General features: G+C 46.7%; 1 long non-coding RNA gene and 1 other non-coding gene across 7 annotated transcripts in view; both read left to right on the plus strand.

The window, feature by feature from the left end:
* LOC114485260 (uncharacterized) overlaps window positions 1-17,538 on the plus strand; it is a 24,954-nt gene extending 7,416 nt beyond the window's left edge. The window contains exons 3-6 of one of the 6 annotated variants that reach the window (XR_003678754.2): window positions 10,386-10,463; window positions 15,033-15,937; window positions 16,102-16,172; window positions 16,654-17,532. This is a non-coding gene — a long non-coding RNA (uncharacterized lncRNA). Of the gene's footprint in view, window positions 1-10,385; window positions 10,464-15,032 lie in introns of all 6 variants that reach the window. The other 5 variants (XR_003678753.2, XR_003678752.2, XR_003678751.2 and 2 more) reach the window with 5 other exon arrangements.
* On the plus strand, window positions 12,699-12,801 carry LOC112064373 (U6 spliceosomal RNA). The gene has a single exon (XR_002891487.1). It is a non-coding gene; the product is annotated as a U6 spliceosomal RNA (small nuclear RNA).
* Window positions 17,539-17,749: the final 211 nt, after the last annotated feature.

The following is a 17,749-nucleotide window of genomic DNA, read 5'->3' on the forward strand; positions in this document are numbered from 1 at the left end:
AACCCGTGTCCCCTGCATCGGCAGGCGGACTCTCAACCACTGCACCACCAGGGAAGCCCTAGGACATTCTTAAGTGGAATTGGCACTTTATTATTTTTCATGATTCTGTGGGTTGACTGGGCTCAGCTGGGCAGTTCTCACTTGGGGACTCTCATGTTGCTGTAGTCAAGTAGAGGCCAGGGCAGGAGTCATCTGAAGGCTCAGCTGGGCTGGATGTCCACACTGGATCCCTCACATGGCTGGCACTGATGCTGGCTTTTGACTAGGGTGCCTACATGTGGCCTCTCCATGTGCCTTGTGCCTCTCACAGCATGGCAGCTGTTCTGAGCAGAAATATCCCAAGAGTGAGTGTATTGAGAGATCCAGGCATAAATAGCAAGGTTTCTTATGACCTAATCTTGGAAGTCACACAATGTCACTTTGTGTTTTCTTGGTCATAGGACCGGCTCAGATTCAGGAGAAGGCTACACAAAGGTATAAACAAAAGAGGCATGGTTCACTGGAAGGGAGAGAGGCCTCCTTGGAGACCAGCTACTACTTCTTTTTAGCATCCCTTATGTGAGGTAACCTGGCCTGTATATGAATACTTCCAGGAGAAAAGTGTTTTCTCACAATTTCCATTCCTGGAAACCACTGATAGGAAATTCCTAGTAGGTGGATAGAAGCCATTTAATGCCAGGTGAGGGAATTTGTACTCTGTGTTCTTTGGGCAGTGGGTAGCCATTGATGGTTTTAGAGCAAGGAGTGATTATGTTAATAGTGCAAAAAGGTGGATTAAATGGAGAAAGAATGAAGGTAGAGAGGTTAGGTAGAAGATTACTGCAGTAGTCTAAGTATGAGGAAATTGTTCCTCATATATAATCTGAGTTCCTCTGGTAGCTGTTAAAATTAATTGATTTTGGGCTTTCCCTGGTGGCGCAGTGGTTGAGAATCCGCCTGCCAATGCAGGGGACACGGGTTCGTGCCCCGGTTCGGGAAGATCCCACATGCCGTGGAGCTGCTGGGCCCGTAAGCCATGTCCGCTGAGCCTGTGCGTCCGGAGCCTGTGCTCCACAACGGGAGAGGCCACAACAGTGAGAGGCCCGCGTACCATTAAAAAAAAAAAAAAAAAAAAAAAAAATTTAATTGATTTTGAGTTGTCAGCCACACTGATTAAGTACCCAGAGCATGGGCGGAGTAACAGACACACGTACGCACACACGCGTTATTTAGGGATGCTGATACACCAGAGGGCTCACAAAAATTAAAAGGCAACTAAATTTAGGTTTTATTGTCAAGACATTAAAAAGTCAATCATAATTTATCAAATAAAAAGTAGGAAAAATAAAGCTTCATGTAACACCACTGACAGTGTTTCAAAAACACTTCAGTTTCAGTATCACAGACCATGAGGAAGTGAGGAGAAGAGTGAGAAGAAAGAGGGGGACAAATGAGAGGATGGTGGGGAGAGGGATAAAGAGGAGGAAAGAAGGGGATTGAGGGGGAAAACAGCAAAAAGAGTAATGGAGGATGAGGCTGGAGGAGCTGCTTGAGACCCAGCAAAGCCTCTGCTCTCCACGGGTCTCTAGCCTTAGCGTGGGGCCGGCTGCTTCTGCGGTTCCCGGGGCCCTGGCTGCCGGGTTTTAGCACCTCGTGCTCCTGCCTTGTCTCTGTGACTCTTTCTGTCTGAGAAGATGCCTGGGGAAGCGCAGGAGCTGCGTTGGTGTTGGGCAGACCTGGGTGTGACTCTTAGCGCTCAGTGAATGGGGTCGTGACTTAGAGATCTAGGCACCTCGGTAAGTGCTGGTTTCACGGAGCCGAGGCTCTGGGGCGCTGAGCTCAGGAGGAAGTGCCTTCTTGCACTGGTTCCCTCCCTGGTTGACACCGGGCCATGGCACTGGAAGCCCATCCTGAGCACGGGGAATCTTCATCTGCTGCTCAAGAGTTCCTGGGGTTCTAGGCAGTGTGTTGCCCTTCTTTTTCTTTCAAGTCCCATCTGCAAAGCCTGACTTCTCCCGGGCCTTGGTGTCATCTCAGCAGCTCTCCCAAGACCGTTACTGAATTATCCACAGCTCATAGCCACGCAGCTTCGAAAGAGTTCTCCCATGGGGAGGATCCTGAAGGGAGAGGCTCCCAGGTGTTACGGGGAAACTACCTCATGTTTAAGTTCATTTCTATATTATTATATTGCTAGGTACCTAGAAACAGATTTTCATTTCTTTCATTTGTAATCTGCTGTAACTCTTTGATCCTTGTCACTGCTTTTGGCACTTCCCTCATCCAAGAATTGTGACCTCAGCAGCGTGGAGTTTCTTGGTCACCGCTCTGATGGAAGTACAAGCCAGCTTTGCTCTCCTGGTGGCAGCAGGAGCCAGGCAGTCTGCCCTGCAGACACAGTCGTCTCCGGGCCCGCTTACCTCACAAATAGGCTGTCCTTGAACTTGCCAGAACCCAGAGCTCACTGATCATCCCTTTTTCCAAACAAGCAGGCAACCCAGATGGGTTCTCAGAACCCTCCACCCCAGGCAGATCTCATGGGAAAAAGCTCACCTGCCATCCCTGAACCCGAGCTTGTTCGTCTGACCCACACAATTTCTTTGCAGCTTCCTCTCCTTAAAAGCCTTCAGGACAGTCCAGAGATCCTGCTGGGTTCCCCTTGACCCTCAGCATGTGCATCCCGGGATGGATTTCTGAGTGGTCCATTGGGGACATCAGGTTGGAGAAGAGAAAACTACCCTTCTCTTCTAAGGAGGCCCTCCAAGGACCAAAATGCTCAGTTGCATGAAAATAACTCCCCGCTCCCTAGTTACAGCAAAAGAAAGACTCTGGCCCAGGACCTTGCCAAGACTCCCGATCTGACTCTTCTTTCCAGTGGACCAGAGGTCTGAACTGTGTTTCTCCCAAACTCTTGGTGTCTATCTTTCATGGTGGTGGACTGGGTAATGGCCCCCAAAGATATCCAGGCCATAATCCCTGGGCCCTGTGGATGCTGCCTTGTATGGCAAAATGGATTTTGCAGATGCAACTAAGTTAAGGAACTTGATGTGGGGAGATTATCCTGGATTATCCTAGTGGGCCATAAGTGCAATCACAATTGTCCTTTGAAGAGGGAGGCAAAGGGAGATCTGATACAGAAGGCAGTGGCTACTGCAGCAAGGTCTGCTGGCTTTGAAGATGGGGGAAGAGGCCAAGGAATGCAAGGAATGCAGCTCTGTACGCTGGAAAAGGCAAGGAAACAAATGCTCTTCTAGAACCTCTGGAGGAAGTGCGGCCCTGCCAATACCTTGATTTTGGTCCAGTGAAACTAATTTTGGATTTTTGACCTTCAGAATTCTAAGAGGATAAATGTTTTGTTTTAAGCCACTAGGTTTGTGGTAATTTGTTACAGTGGCAACAACAAACTACTACAGGGTTCATCTGTCTCCAGCCACAGGGCGTGACTTGGCTGATCCTTGTTCTTATTTTAAGGCAGTCTTAGAGCATCCCTTTCATGGCAATTGGAGATTCTAGGTCCACACTTTCTGCAAACTAATATTTAATACAATATGCTCTCTGGGGGAACCTTTTCAGGATTTCTTGGGAGCAAAAGAGAAGGCCTCAGATAGCATCTGCTCCTTGCTTTTGGAACTCCCCCACACCTTCACTCCAATGGCAATAGTTTCTTTCAGATTGTTGAGTATCCAGGATTAGCTTAAATCTGACTCCAGTTCCATCTTTCTCTCCACTCTCCTTCCTTCCATTCATTCAGTGGGTATTTATTGGGTACCTCCTACATGCTAGGCTCTGTTCTAGGCACTAGGGATGCAGGAATGAACAAAGCAGATAAACAGATCTCCTGCTCTCATGGTAGTTGTGCTGGGGAAAGGGGAGGGAGCCAGAATTAAGTAAATAGCATGTCAGATGGTGAGAAATGCTGTATGGAAAAATAAAGTAGAAAAGAGGTCGTGGCAGTTTTATTATTTATTTATAAAAATTTTTATTTAGTTATTTTCATTTACTTTTGGCTGTGTTGGGTCTTTGTCGCTGCATGCGGGCTTTCTCTAGTTGTGGTGAGCGGGGGCTGCTCTTCGTTGCGGTGCGCAGGCTTCTCATTGCGGTGGCTTCTCTTGTTGTGGAGCATGGGCTCTAGGTGTGCGGGATTCAGTAGTTGTGGCGCACGGGCTTAGTTGCTCCGCGGCACGTGGGATCTTCCCAGACCCGGGCTCGAACCTGTATCCCCTACATTGGCAGGCGGGTTCTTAACCACTGCGCCACCAGGGAAGTCCAGTGGCAGTTTTAAATAGAGGGCTTGAGGAAGGCCTTGCTAAGAAGGTTATATTTGAGCTGAAAGAGGAGAGTGAACCACCTGTGGGAAGAATCTTAGCGGCAGAGGGAAAGCAAGTGCAAAGGCCCTGAGGTGGGAACATGGCTGGTGTGTTGGAGGAAGAGTCAGGAAGTCAGGTGGCTGGAGCAGTGAAGGAGAAAGAGAATGGGAGATGAGGTCAGAAACATGATTGGGGGCCAGATCGCCATTGACCCTGAAATACTGTAAAATCTCTCTACATGGCTCATCCTTCCTTCTTCCCTCCCTCCCTTGCTTCCTTTCTTCCTTCCCCTCTCCCTCCTTTCCTCCCTCCTCTCACCACCTTTCTGCCTTTATGTTTGTGTTCATCAGTTCCTTTCTGTAGAATATTTGTCACATGGTACCTTTGGCATATCAGCAGGTAAACATAGGCAGCTTAAAACATTAGAAGAGGGGAAAAAAAGCACCCTCCTTTTTCTGATAATAAAAGCAGTTCCACTGTCAGTGCAGGTGTGGAGCTGTGTGCCTAGAAGGACAGCTCTGGGGTGGTTTCTGGGGGTCCTCACTTCCCTCCCCCTTCTCCTCAGCCCCATGAGGATCTCCAGGCCTCGAGGCTGCCCCCGCCCACCGTCTACCCAGTGTGGAGCCCACCGTTGCCCAGCTAAAATGCTTTCTTAACAGCCCCCTCGTCTCCTTGCCCTTCCCTGCCCGGAGCAGCACCACAGCCTGCCTTCATCCCTACACTCAGCCAGGTGCCTGGGGGCTGCCTGAGAAAGGAGGAGCACGTGAACTGGTGCCACTGCACGTTTATGGCCGTCACCTAGGCTTCCAGCATTCTTAGGCCCCCCATGTCCCTGAGCCACTGATTCTCTCGTTCCTGGGAGTGGCCATTCCAAACCTCAGGACTCTTCCTCTTCTAGGTCCTCACAGTGTGGCTGGGATTTCTAAGAAACAGATTCCAAAACGTCAAGTCCAGCTTGAAAAGTCACTCTCCCTGGATAGTGACCCCATGACAGTTCAGGTGCTCTGGCAAGCTTCCAAAATGACACTTTGTTAGCTTCATTGTCATCTAGGGGCCAGGTACAGATTGTCTCCATGGATTAAATCCTCCATGCCTGTGTCTCCGATTTTATAGTTAGTCCTAGGTGACTCTGTCCAGAGCTTGTTTTACATAATGGCACCAAATAGATTGTCATTGAAAACATGAAAAGTCTTTGGTAATAAACAAAATGACCAATAATAATTTCGATCTCCCAAGTGAAAATCACTAGGTAAATAAATTCCCAAACTGCAGACTGCATCCAATCAACATTGTATTAATCTAGCCCTGCTTATATTCCATTATAGTTTGTGATTCCTGTGACTTCTTTTTGGCCTCTTAACACCTCAGTGTATTTACAGCACCTACTTACAGTTTGCCTTTCATAATCCTTGCAGTGTGTCACCTTTTAGAAAAATATTTTGTCTGTTTTCTAGCCCATTCCCTGATCCAGGTAGCATATCTGCGCTCAGGCCCAGGCTTGCCTCTGTCCCCGGCAAGCCTAGGGTGGCCTCGTCCTCTGCACTACCAGGACCCAGTGTTTTGGAGTCACTTTTCTATCCCTAGCCTGGCACCATGTAGATAACCATGGGGTACCTCTCACGAGCTGGTTCCAGCTCTCCCAGGGCTTCTGCCCACGTGCTGCTTCCTCTCTGAGGACTGAAGCCTGAACCTTGCCTTCCTTTCTGCTTCCTGCTTCCGTCTTGAGAAAGAACCAGTCCATCCATCCCATGTTCTCTGAGTCAGAGACCTTGCTGAGTCACAGGGGAGCAGCCTGCCTTGCACGGTCACGTCCTCAGTCCTGAGGGGTGTTCATTAGCCACCATCAGAGTTCTTCTCCCTAGAAACTGGCTCCTTGAGGGGCAAGCGCCTTGTGCAGAGAGGCTCACCAAGCACTTGCTGGATGGAAGGGTGGCTAGATGGCCAGCCTAAGTGACCCTCTTCCCACAGAGTGGCCCTGGCACTAGCCTACCCCAGAGCTGTCTGGGAAGTTGTTTCATGGGGAGCAGTCAGAAAGCTGACGTGTTCCCCCTAGGACCCCTTCCCCAATTGTTGCCCCTCCCTTTGGTTGAGGCTCAGTGGAGACAACTGAGATTTTTGGCTTTGGCAGTTTTTCTCAATTGCCTCCTTCTCCCTGCTTCCTCCACTGGGGGTCTAGTAAGGCTCCCTTCTCACACCTCTGGCTTGGCACCTGCCGTGGTATATTATGGTGGAGTTACTGCCTGCATGCTAGCCTCCGACATTGGACTGTGGCTTCTTCAGGAGCTGGGCTCACCTGTATTTAATCCCCTTTCCATCCCCAGCAGAAGTCAGTAGACACCAGTAGCTGAGTAGAATATGGCTCTCATGTGTTGAATGCACTGTGCTAATCACTTTACATGCATCACTTTGTTTAATCCACACACCCTGAGAGGTAGGAATCATCGTACCCCTTCCACAGATGAGAATGCTAAGGCTCAGACTGGTTAGGAAAGTTGCCTGAAGCTGCACAGCTAATAAGTGGCAGAGCTAAGATTTGAACCCAGGTGAGTGAAGCCTGCTTCTTTGATCGCCATACAGCAGGGCCTCCCCACAAAGGGGTGGCTGGCCGAATCCAATTCTTCCAGCTTCGAAAGTACCTGCTTGACTGGCCAGACTAATGTTGGCTTCAGAGAACACTCCCTGCTTTCAAGCACAGCGGAGTCTCTTGTTGGCCACTGGGCAGAAGCAAAGTGTTGGCAGGCTTTGGGACCCCCTGCAGAGCCTCATTCCAGGTCAGGGGGCAGAGGAGGCCCTGAGAATGACTGTGCTTAGTGGCTCCCTGGATCTGCTCCAAGGCAGTGAGCAAACCTCCTAGAACCGTAAGAAATAACCAGCCAACTGGTGGGCCAGGCATGTAGGGTGGGAGGGACTTGTAGGAGCAGAAAACAATCACTGCTCCAAGTGATTAATCAGCCCGCTTCCAGCCTGGTGAAGGGAGAGGAGAAAGAGAAGATGGCCCAGGTGTGCACATATGGAGAGAAGGGGGGAAGGGACATTGCCTTTATTCAGGTCCTCCCTTGGGCCAGGCATTACCCCATGCAGGAGCTCACTTCGCCCTCACACCAGCCTGCAAGATGTGGGTATTGGATGAGGAGGTATAGGATCAGAGTTGAACAATTTGCTCAAGTCACACAGCTGACAAATGACGGAGCTGGGGTTGAGCCCTTCGGAGCCCTTGTTCTTCTCGATTCAGTGACTCTGCTCTCCCTCTCTTCTCAATTCAGTGACTCTGCTGTGCCCTTAGCCTGGGCTTTCTAGGCATGTACGAATGGGTGCAAGTAGGCATCCTCAGGCTGAGAGCAGAGGCAGTAGGAGAGTCGGGGCTCTTGGCACCTGTGCTGTTCTGACGGGCCCTGCCTAGACCAGCAGGACTTACTGGGCTGAAACCAGCAGTGGCATTACATTTTGCTCCTTTCTTGTACCTTGTCATCCCTGGGTTATTTTTGGAGAGTTGTATTTATTTCTGCTCCCACTTCCTCACTGGAGGCAGGGGTTGGGGTGCAGAGAAGGTATTGGGAATCAGAAGAGGTAGGCATACGGGACATCTCAGTGGGAGCCTTGCCTGGGCTCTGGGGACGGTTAGGGCCTCTCCTCCGCCCAGCTGTACGCGCAGGGGCCCTGTGCCAGGATTGTGGAGATCTGGGAAACTCTCTTTTCTGGGATGTGGATCTGGCACTTGAGCACAAGAATTTCCCTGTGTGTGGTTTTTAATTTATTTTAAAATGTTTTAATTATATAAATAATAGTTATTCATTGTAGGCAATTGGAAAATACAGGTAAGCACTGAGAAGAAAATAAGTCATACGCCCAAGCACCTGAGGTCAATTAATCCACGACAAAGGAGGCAAGAATGTACAGTGGAGCAAAGACATTCTCTTCAACAAGTAGTGTTGGGAAAACCTGACAGCCTCATGTAAAACAATGAGATTAGAACATTCACTCACACCATATACAAAAATAAACTCGAAATGGTTTAAAGACCTAAATGTAAGACCTGAAATCATTAAACTTCTAGAAGAGGACATAGGCAGAATACGCTTTGACATCAATCATACCAGTATGTTTTTGGAATAGTCTCCTAAGGCAAAAAATAATAATAATAATAAAAGCAAGAATAAACAAACAGGGCCTAATTAAACAGCAGAGGAAGCCATCAACAAAACGAAAATATAACCTATGGAATGGGAGAAAATATTTGCAAATGATATGACTGACAAGGGTTAATACCCAGAATATATAAACAGCACGTACACCTCAATATCAAAAAACAAACAACCCAATCAAAAAATGGGCAGAAGGCCTGAATAGACATTTTTCTAAAGAAGACATACAGATGGCTAACAGGCACATGAGAAGATGCTCAACATCGCTGATTATTAGAGAAATGCAAATCAAACTACAATGAGATGTCACCTCACGCCTGTCAGAATGGCTATCATTAAAAAGTCTACAAATAACAAATGTTGGAGAGGAGGTGGAGAAAAGGGAATCTTCCTACACTGTTGGTGGGAGTGTAAATTGGTGCAGCCACTGTGGAAAACAGTATGGAGGTTCCTCAAAAAACTAAAAATAGAACTACCACATGATCCAGCAATTCCACTCCTGGGAATATATCCAGAAAAAACAAAAGCACTAATTCAAAAAGATACATGCACCTCAATATTCATAGCAGCATTGTTTACAATAGCCAAAACATGGAAGTGCCCATCAACAGAGACATAAGTGCCCATCAGCAGACAAATGGATTAAGAAGAATGGTATACATTTACAATGGAATATTACCCAGCCATAAAAAAGAATGAAATTCTTCCATTTGGAGCAATGTGGATGGACCTAGAGAATCTTATCCTTCGTGAAATAAGTCAGAGAAAGACAGATACTGTGTGACATAACTTATGTGTGGAATCTGAAAAATAATACAAATGAATGTATATGCAGAACAGAAACAGACTCACAGATATAGAAGACAAATTTGTAGTTACCAAAGGGAAGAAGGAAGAGAGGAAGGACAAATTAGGGGGTATGGGACTAAAAGATACAAACTACTGTGTATAAAATAGATAAGCAACAAGGGTATATTGTATAGCATGGGGAATTATAGCCATTATCTTGTAATAAATTATAATAGAATATAATCTGTAGAAATACTGAATCACTGTGCTGTACACACAAAACTAGTATAATATTGTAAATCAACTATACTTCAATTAAAAAAATAAATTTTAAAAGTCATACATAGGGAATTCCCTGGCAGTCCAGTGGTTAGGACTCGGCACTTTCACTGCCATGGCGTGGGCTCAATCCCTGGTCGGGAAACTAAGATCCTGCAAGCCACGTGGCATGGCCAAAAAAAAAATCATATGTAATCAATGCCATCTATAAGCGACTGCTATAAATTTTGATCTGTGTTCATTCATTCATTTATCTATCAATTAATTGATTTTTTTTTTTTTTTCTTGGCGGTACGCGGGCCTCTCACTGTTGTGGCCTCTCCTGTTGCGGAGCAGGGCTCCGGACGCGCAGGCTCAGCGGCCATGGCTCACGGGCCCAGCCGCTCCGCGGCATGTGGGACCTTCCCGGACCGGGGCACGAACCCGCGTCCCCTGCATCAGCAGGCAGACTCTCAACCACTGCGCCACCAGGGAAGCCCCTGATTATTATTTTTTGGTGAAGAATGTGGATAACGATCTCACAAGCCAAGGACTGTGTTCTTTTAGATTTTACTATGACTGTGTATACCTATTCTTTTTTCTTTCAAAAATGGTATATTTTTTAGTTTTGTGACCTGCCTTTCCCATTTTTCAGGTGGTTTCATTATGTCTCTGTTTACTCTCTGACCTTCCTTGTGTTTTGTGAGTGAGCAAAGAAAAGCATTTTGCCCAAAGGGAGGCATTTGGGAAGAGCCATCTGGTTATTTTTTGGTGTAGTTGCTTAAAGGGTGGACGGCAGAGAGGTGCATGAAGTGTGTGTCTGCCTCTCCCCATCCATGTTTCTCACTACCTATCTTCCATCTGCTCTCCCTCCCCACCCCTCTGCCTTTTTTTTCCTTCCATACAAACCCAGGAAAGGATACTGCCTCCAGTCTGAAGATTTCTTTTCATGGCTTTTAGAGAAAAACCTCTCAGGAGCTCAGAAAAAAAGGTACACAGAGTGGAGACGGGAAAGGTCGTGCCTAAGCTGGGGTGGGGTCTTGGGGAGAGTGACCAAGAGGAGGGCCCAGGTCCCTGGCTCTGTCTTGAAGCAGTGAGAAGAAACTGGGTGTTAGGTTTGGGGGGGATAGCAGGTGGCTGTGGGGCCTTCTTGAAGACACAGCGACCAAGATGACCAGGAGGAGGCCTGGAGATTATATAAGGGGCCCGGATATAGGCTGGAAATAGGGGACAAGAAATTGTGTCTTGACAGGACACGCTCCTCCACCCAGGCCCTGCTCTTTCCATGAACCTCTGCTGGTCTGCTTTCCCTACCTGGCCATGGCCAGGCCAGGTGGTTTGACAGGTCTGGCAGACGCGGCCACCATGCCCTACTGAAACCTCTGTGCCAGCAGCTGCTCCATGGCCCCTCCCTGGCCAGTAGGTAGGGATCTGAGCATGTAGTCAGGCATGGGGAAGATGTTCCCAGCCTCCTCAGAATTGGCAGCTCAGATTCCATTCTAGAAAAACAGCTCAGAGCCAGGGAGAAAATGGAAGCTGGGGTGGTCTGGGAGGAACAAGCGATGCCTCCCCTTTACTTCTTACCGAATAAAATGGGGTCTCTGGCCATAGGTGAGGAGAAGGCCTCTGAGCCCTGAGGATGAGTGAAACTTGGCATCTCAGCTTTTTTCTGGGCTACTCTGGTCTGCACGCAGGCTGGTGTTTCATGGCGGGGCCAGGAATTCATGCTTATGAACAGGATGATTTCCATAAGCTGTGTGTTCCTCACAGGATCATACTTGTTTTCCTGTGGATCCCAGTCCTGGTGAGACCTGGCAGCCACCCGCTGGGCTGCAGAGCAGGGTAGCTTCCTGTGGGGCCCCTCGAAGCCTGCACTGCTCCTTTCCCTTCCTCCACTCCTGAGCTATAATTAAGTTCCTATATGAAACCGTATCCCTCAGCTGACACACACTTGTAACCGCAGTCCTGGTCAGTGGGCAGCTCCTCTGGGGTGACTCCAGGGGCTGGTGTCTCAGCCTCCAGACAGTCTTGGGTAGGTCTGAGTAGGTGGTGGGAACCCACCAGGAGAGGCGTGGGTCCAGTGAGGCAGGAGCAGGCCTTGCCCAAGAGGCAGAAAGTGGGGAGTCAAGGGGGAGATTAAGGGCTGGTGAGCAGCCAGAGTACAGGGCACACAGAAGTGGAGGCCAGGACAAGCAGCCTTGCAGGGCAGGAGGGCATGGACAGGGCCGAGGTTCTGAGTCACCAAGCCACGAGGCAGAATGTGATCAATCTCTTTTATTTTATACTCTGCATATTTCTGTAGCATTGTAAAATTGAGATATACTTCCCATAATGTAAAATTCACCACTTTAAAGTATACACTTTAGTGGTTTTTGGTAGATTTACTGTGTTGTACAATCATTGCCACTATCTAATTCCATAACATTTCCATCACTCCCAAACAAACACTGTACCTATTAGTACTTAGTCCTAATAACCATCTTCCCCTCATTGATTCCTTGGCAACCACTAATCTACTATTCTTCTCTGTGGATTTCCCTATTTTGGACATTTCCTATAAATGGAATCATACAATATGTGGTCTTTTGTATCTGGCTTCTTTCACTTAACGTAATGTTTTCAAGGTTCATCCACGCTGTAACATGTAGTGGTACTTCATTCCTTTTTACGGCTGAATAATATTCCTTTGTATCATTTGGGTTGTTTCCATTTTTTGGGCTTCTATGGACACTCATTTACAGACTTTTGTGTAGACATATGCTTTAAGTTCTTTTGGGATTATACATAGGAGTAGAATTGCAGGGTCATGGTAACTTTCTGTTTAATATTTTGAGGAACTACCAAACTGTTTTCCAAAGTGCCTGCATCATGCCTCACTCACTTATTGTTTGTTTGTTATGTTTATTGGCTATTTATTTTTAATTATAAAACATATATAACATAAAATTTGCCATTTTAACCATTTTTTAATGTACATTTCAGTGGCATTAAGTACCCTCACATTGTTGTACAGCCATCACCACATCCATCTCCAGAACGTTTTTTCACCTTGCAAAAATGGGAATTCCCTGACGGTCCAGTGGTTAGGACTCTGTGCTTTCAATGCCAGGGGCCCGGGTTCAGTCCCTGGTTGGGGAACTAAGATCCTGCAAGCCACATGGCACAGCCAAAAAAAGAAGAGAAAAAAAAAAAAGACCATCTTGCAAAAATGAAACTGTACCCATGCTTGCTTCAGCAGCACATACACTAAAATTGGAATTATACAGAGAAGATTAGCATGGCCCCTGCGCAAGGATGACACGCAAATCCATGAAGCGTTCCATATTTTTAAGATGATACAAACGGAGAGATATAACATGTTCTTGGATTGGAAGAATCAACATTGTGAAAATGACTATACTACCCAACGCAATCTACAGATTCAGTGCAATCCCTATCAAACTACCAATGGCATTTTTCACAGAACTAGAACAAAAAATTTCAGAATTTGTATGGAAACACAAAAGACCCAAATAGCCAAAGCAATCTTGAGAAAGAAAAACGGAGCTGGAGGAATCAGGCTCCCTGACTTCAGACTATACTACAAAACTACAGTAGTCAAGACAGTGTGGTGCTGGTACAAGGGTGGAAATATAGATCAATGGAATGAGCTAGAAAGCCCAGAGATGGACCCATGCACATATGGTCACTTTATCTTTGATAAAGGAGGCAAGAATATACAATGGAGGAAGGACAGCCTCTTCAATAAGTGGTGCTGGGAAAATTGGACAGCTATATGCAAAAGAATGAAATTAGCACACTCCCTAACACCATACCCAAACATAAACTGGAAATGGATTAAAGACCTAAATGTAAGGCCAGACACTATAAAACTCTTAGAGGAAAGCATAGGCAGAACACTCTATGACATAAATCACAGCAAGATCCTTTTTGACCCACCTCCTAGAGAAATGGAAATAAAAACAAAAATAAACAAATGGGACCCAATGAAACTTAAAAGCTTTTGCACAGCAAAGGAAACCATAAACAAGACGAGAGGACAGCCCTCAGAATGGGAGAAAATATTTGCAAACGAAGCAACTGGCAGAGGATTGGTCTCCAAAATATACAAGCAGCTCATGCAGCTCAATATCAAAAAAACAACCCAATCCAAAGATGGGCAGGGGACCTGGATAGACATTTCTCCAAAGAAGATATACAGATTGCCAGCAAACACATGAGGGGATGCTCGACATCACTGATCATTGGAGAGATGCAAATCAAAACTACAATGAGGTGTCACACCTCACACCTGTCAGAATGGCCATCATCAAAAAATCTGCAAACAGTAAATGCTAGAGAGGGTGTGGAGAAAAGGGAACCCTCTTTCACTGTTGATGGGACTGTAAATTGATGTGGCCACTATGGAGAACAGTATGGTGGTTCCTTAAAAATCTAAAAATAGAACTACCAAAAAAAAAAAAAATAGAAATAGAACTACCATCTGACCCAGCAATCCCACTACTGGGCATATACCCTGAGAAAACCATAATTCAGAAAGAGTCATGTACCACAGTGTTCATTGCAGCACTATTTATGGTGGCAGGGTCATGGAAGCAACCTAAGTGTCCATCGACAGATGAATGGATGAAGAAGATGTGGCACATATATACAATGGAATATTACTCAGCCTTAAAAAGAAACGAAATTGAGTTGTTCTGAAGAACTTGGGGCAGGACGGGAATAAAGACGCAGATGTAGAGAATGGACTTGACACAGGGAGGGGGAAGGGTAAGCTGGGATGAAGTGAGAGAGTGGCACTGACATATATACTCTACCAAATGTAAAGTAGTTAGCTAATGGGAAGCAGCCGCATAGCACAGGGAGATCAGCTTGGTGCTTTGTGACCACCTAGAGGGGTGGGATAGGGAGGGTGGGAGGGAGATGCAAGAGGGAAGGGATATGGGGATATATGTATACGTATAGCTGATTCACTTTATTACACAGCAGAAACTAACACAACATTGTAAAGCAATTATACTCCAATAAAGATGTTAAAAAAATATCAAAAAAAAAAAAATTAAAGTTACTTAGGTCAGTTCCTTATACCTTTAACCACTTCAGTGAAGTGGTTCAATATATTTGTTGTACACAATGATTCTTTTATCATATTCTGTCTCTCATCCTGGGATTCCCATACGGCCATTAAAAAAAATTATATATTAAGGTTTACTCTTTGTGTTGTACATTTAAATGGGGTTTGAAAAAGGCATAATGCCATGGATCCAGAATTACAGTTTCATACATTTAGTTCCATTACCTTAAAAATTCCCTTGTGCTTCAATTATTCAACACCCCCACCGCCCCCCGTTTCTAGTTTTGCCTTTTTCAGAATGTCATATAATTGGAATCATACAATGTGTAGCCTTTGCAGATGAGAAATTCCTTAACTTAGCAATATGCATTTAAGATTCTCCTCTCTTTTATGTGTGTGCCACCCCCCTATTTATTGATGGGCGTACAGGTGATTTCCAGTCTTTTGCTGAGTGAATAACCTTCACATGTATCATTTTGCACACAGATATAACAAACAGATTGATAAGGATACGATGCGACAGATGCCGTGGTGGAGATGTGTGTGGGAAAACTGCCGGGAGGGAAGGAACTGCTAAAGGAAGCCTTTAGCCCTCCTCTAAAGGCTTTCAGAGGAGGCTGGTTAATGGAGCCTTAAGAAAGGCTCAGGGTGAGCTTTTGGCATCTGGGGTGGGCCTCGCAGGCTGGGCAGAATTGCAGCAGACTGAGATGGTGTAGGAAGCACAAGTGTGATGAAAAGAGCAGCAGCTCAGATGTGATTGGGGAAATCAAGAGTATTGTTTATCTATTGCTTCATAACAAATTACCCCAAAACTTAGTGGCGTAAAACAACATTTATGATCTGGCAGTGTCTGTGGGTCAGGAGGCAGTTACACAAGGGCCTGAATATTAGGAGGCAGGTGTTTTGCAAGCCGTTTTAGAAGGCTGCCTCCAATAGCAAGTTGCAGTGAGGATGGGATTGACTTGGAGCCGGCTGGAGGTGGGGTGGAGCCATTAATGTAGGTAATCTTACATGGTTGGCTGGGAGGTTGGGATTGATGTGAGAACATGGGAGCCACGGAAGGCCTCTGAGCAGGAGAATAATGTGATAGGTATTATCTAGGACAGTTAATCTGCTAGGATTATACCAGACGGGTCAAAATGGAGAGTGATACACAGGTAGAGACTTAGATTAGGAGAGGTCTGTATTAACCGAAGTGAAAAGTTTCTGGCCTTTAGTAACAGTTGCTACGCATGGAGCACCTTCTCTGTACCATGTACTTTGGCTGTGCTTTCTCAACTCTTCTGTCTTAGAAACGACCACAGAAAGAAGGTATTACTGATGTATATTGTTTGCAGCTGAGAAAACCAAGCCTCCAAGAGGTTAAGAAACTCGCGTATGGTGCACAACTAGTAAGTTGCAAAGTGGGCCTCAGGTCTGCCTGGCCTTGAGGACCGTGCCTTTGGGTGGCAGCGTGAGTGGAAAGGTGGGGATGACTGTGGAGACACAGCCTTGGCCCTTCCCTGGATGCTGAAGGGAGACGGAGGAGTCTGATAGCTTGATTTTTTGAACCTAGGTGGCCAGGACAAAGATGACACTGTAACAGGAGGAAAAGAGGCCAGTGGGTCGCTGCTGTGGTGGGGGAAGGTGAGTCATCCTGGAACACTGGGTGCTTGTTGGCAGGGTCCTTCCCAATTATAGGGGATCGTAAATGGTTTCCAGACTTGGTGTATGAAGATGTGCTTTTGGCCAAAAAGGGCTCTAAAAGTGGGAGCTTCTTGGTCAGAGGGTTCTGTGAGGAGGTTGTTTGTTTGAACACTGGGTTTTCGTGTTCCCTCAGCAGTCTGAGTGGGGCCTCTGCCACATTCTGCTGGTCAGAGCAGTCCCTGGACCAGCCCTGATTCAAGGAGGCAGGAGTAGCAAGGACAGCCATCTTTAACCCACTAAGGGCCAGTGATGGAGAGCAGGGATTCGAACTCACAGCTGTGTGACTCAGACCCAGGGTTCTTTCTGCTTCCGACTCCTTGGGGCCTGTAGAGCTTGCTGGCTCACGTGTGTTGTTGAAGGGAACTAATTTTTATTTTGGCTTCCCAGAGCAGAAGTTGCACTAGTCACCTCTTTTTCACAGGTTAGCCTCCAAGATCACCATGCCTGAGAGAACCTTCCAAAATTGGCTTTGTCTGGGGGATCTGCTGGCTGTCCCCCTTTGGCACTGATTGCCGAACACGCCTGGAATTTCCCCGCTGAGTTTCCCCTCCTGAACTTAGTGCTGGCCTGTGGGATCCCTGCAGTGCTGCAGCCAGATGTGCAGACGGGCCCCATTGCAAGTTGTCCCAGGTGGTGTCTAGTCCAATGATTCCCAGGGAAAACTCAGCTGGCAGATTCACCAGGGAATTTTGGAAGAAAGGTAGTTTCCTGGGCCTTGTCTCAGGCCTCTCGAATTAGAATTTACAAGCATGAACTCCAGGAATCTGCGTTTTAAAGCGCCCCATTGACCTGAGGGGGCAGCCTGGTTGGAGAACCACTGACTTCTCGGAAAGGTGCCTTTGAAGTCACCGATCAGAGTTCAAGTGGGGCCTGAGAATGACTGTCCTGAGGGCCTCACACCTCACAACCAGGAAGTGACTCCTGAAAGCCTCCAGGTTTCTGACTGCATCTGCCCAAAGGATGCTCTTTTGCATTTTTAAAAAATTTATTTTATTTATTTATTTTTAGCTGCGTTGGGTCTTCATTGCTTCGTGCAGACTTTCTCTAGTTGCGGCGAGTGGGGGCTACTCTTCGTTGCGGTGCGCAGGCTTCTCATTGCGGTAGTTTCTCTTGTTGCGGAGCACGGGCTCTAGGCGCGCAGGCTTCAATAGTTGTGGCTCACAGGCTCAGTAGTTGTGGTGCATGGGCTTAGTTGCTGCATGGCATGTGGGATCTTCCTGGACCAGGGATCAAACCCATGTCCCCTGCATTGGCAGGCGGATTCTTAACCACTGCACCACCAGGGAAGTCCCCATATTTGGTTTTAAAAGAGAGAGCAAGAGCGAGAGCGAGAGAAAGAGAGAGAGAGAGAGAGAGAGAGAGAGAGAGAGAGAGAGAGAGAGAGTGTGTGTGTGTGTGTGTGTGTGTGTGTGTGTGTGTGTGTATGTGTGTGTGTATGTGTGTATGTGTAATTTTGAATGAATCAAAATGTAAGCATACTGATAAATTTTGCCAAATTCCAGAAAGTTACACTAAAT

Source organism: Physeter macrocephalus, unplaced genomic scaffold (genome assembly GCF_002837175.3).
Source record: "Physeter macrocephalus isolate SW-GA unplaced genomic scaffold, ASM283717v5 random_902, whole genome shotgun sequence".
Taxonomy (NCBI): Eukaryota; Metazoa; Chordata; class Mammalia; order Artiodactyla; family Physeteridae; genus Physeter; species Physeter macrocephalus.